General features: G+C 45.4%; 1 pseudogene; it reads right to left on the bottom strand.

Annotated features, from left to right (window-relative positions):
* Window positions 1–1,010: 1,010 nt before the first annotated feature.
* Window positions 1,011–1,464, bottom strand: LOC126389355 (peptidyl-prolyl cis-trans isomerase-like; annotated as a pseudogene).
* Window positions 1,465–2,427: the final 963 nt, after the last annotated feature.

Raw genomic sequence — 2,427 nt, 5'->3', positions numbered from 1 at the left:
TGGCTAATCAAATAATGATAGCCTATACAACTGAGATATAAATAATTCCCCACCCTTTCTCCGTTGTTCTCTCTCTACCCCCTCTTTCTTATCATAACTTTAGTGTTAGATTAGATAAGTGTTAGATAAGATTAGTGTTGCTTATGAAAAATTAACATAGCTAACGTAAGCAAGCTAAGTCATTTTCACCTACAGTATGAGTTACTTACTTCAACGCAGGGTCTCCCTCAGGAAAGTTTGTTAGGCCAGGTGGCAAGTACCTTGACAACAAGTTTCTTTTTTAATGGGAGCCAGTAATCCAGCAAAATTAAATTGAAATAAGTTTTTTATATGTAAAACATAGTATCTGGTCTCATATGCATTTGGAATATGATGCAGATTTGATGTGTATTCATGAGTGATTGAAACATGTTAACGGGGACAAAACGTAATTGAGAGATCTCATTAGAGCCTTCAGTCCCACAGGGTATAAGTCAGTAAGTGAGTGGTTAAAGTTAGTAGCATGATTTGTTACGATGTTTTGACTCCTCATAGTTAACATAATGGTAATGTCAGGTCACACACTTCAACTGCAAACGTTGGCGGCTGACTTGTTAATTGTAACATTAAAATCAAACAGTCTGATGTTAGCTAACTGGTAACTGGTGATGTTAATATTAATACTAACAAGCTTACCTCACTGACTTTGGTTCAATTCTCTGTTAGCTGCAGCTTTCATGAGGTCAGAGGCTGGCAGCTCTGTGTTGTGTGAGTACATTCAGTTTAAGTGTCATCTCCTTACATTGTAACTTTAGCAGTGTTTTTCTTGAAGTTGTTTTTTTAAAAACATCTTCAGGCGGGGGCTCAAATTAGGTCGGGCAGCAGTGGGGGTTCTAGCCTAAATGGCACCCTGGGCAATACCCTCCTATGGCGCCGCCCCCAGATAGACACCATTTTTAAAGATATACTAGGATGTAGATGATAGAGGACACATCTGAGGAGAACCGCTGAACTGACGGAGCTCTGTCGCACTATTTCAGTTCCCCACAGTTGGCAATGACAACCTTGGCTTTAGGGGTGCCGCTCTTTGTGCCACCACGTGCTTCCTGTTCAGCCAGTCAATATTAGCTGTGCAGATGAAGAACTGGGGCCCCTTGGTGTTGGCCCCGGGTTAGGGTTAGGGTTGGCTGGTAGCCATGGACAGAGTGCCCATGCCTGTGTGCTTCAGCTGGAAGTTTTCATCAGCAAACTTCTCCCCATAGATGGATTTGCCTCCAGTTCCATCGTGGTTGGTAAGGTCCCCGCCCTGGCACGTGAACTTAGGGATGACTTGGTGAAATGTGGAGCCCTTGTAGCCAAAGCCTTTCTCTCCGGTGCACAGAGCTCAGAAGTTTTCTGCAGTCTTTGGGACCACATCCGCCCGCAGCTCCTGCCGGCATTAGCTCCATCAGTATTGATGTCAAAGAAAACTCTGGGGTTCCCCATGTTGATAAACGTGCCTGTGATGTGGATCTGATGGAGATCTGCTCCTGAGTGGATCCTGACAGCGGCTCAGATGCTCTGTCAGATCAAGTTAATTTTATTTAATAAGCAGCGCAGCACAGCACTGGACACACAGTCTATGGAGTGGAGCCTGTGTTGCGTTCAGGTGTTGTCACGTAAATAACAAATTCCAGCACTTGAATAGGCCATAGCACAACAGAGCAGCATGTCAAGTTGGCCGAAACTGCTCCTGCCACCCGCCACACGTCGCGCCAAAGTGCCACCCTGGGCAAATGCCCATTCTGCCAATATCAGGATCTGCTACTGCTACTGTAGTCTCTATATACAGACTCTACATTCAGTGAATGTAGAGTCTGTAGGCAAACCCCGGAGATCTTGCCTCCGGAAGAAGAGCGGAAGAGCCCAGCTGGTTTCCGGTTGTAGGCTGTTTGTAGTCCGCCTGATATTGACCAATCACGTTTGAGCCGGCTGCAGTTGTTGCCAGGTTAAACGCTCTGTGCGGTGAACTAACGAGGCGGAAGATAATTGGCGTCACTGCAAACTCTGAATCCATCACAGTGGTTCAGCATATTTACTTATATATAAACGGAAGTCGGAAACGGAAATTCACCTCCTCCGCCCAAATTAAACCGGAATGCCAAAAAATCAGGGGTCTGCCCCCAGAGGCTGTATCGCCGTCTGCCGGAAGTCAGACGCCGAATACAGCCGATGGGTTCCGAGAATGCTGCTACTTGCAGTAGAGGGGCTCCTCTGTAGCTCTCCCCCTTCTGCATTTGATCCTCACATTAGCAGACTCGTCATTACGAAGGTATAAATGGCAAAGAAGATTACTGGCTTCAAAATGTACTCAAGAAGAAGTACACCACTAAAGGAACAAGAAAGTACTTATTCCTCGAAAAACACACTTTTTTACTCCTGTGTTACTTGTAACACATTACTACCCAC

Source organism: Epinephelus moara, chromosome 4 (assembly GCF_006386435.1).
Source record: "Epinephelus moara isolate mb chromosome 4, YSFRI_EMoa_1.0, whole genome shotgun sequence".
Taxonomy (NCBI): Eukaryota; Metazoa; Chordata; class Actinopteri; order Perciformes; family Serranidae; genus Epinephelus; species Epinephelus moara.
Note: the sequence above shows the minus strand (reverse complement) of the source record. Positions and strands in the feature narration are given on the sequence as shown.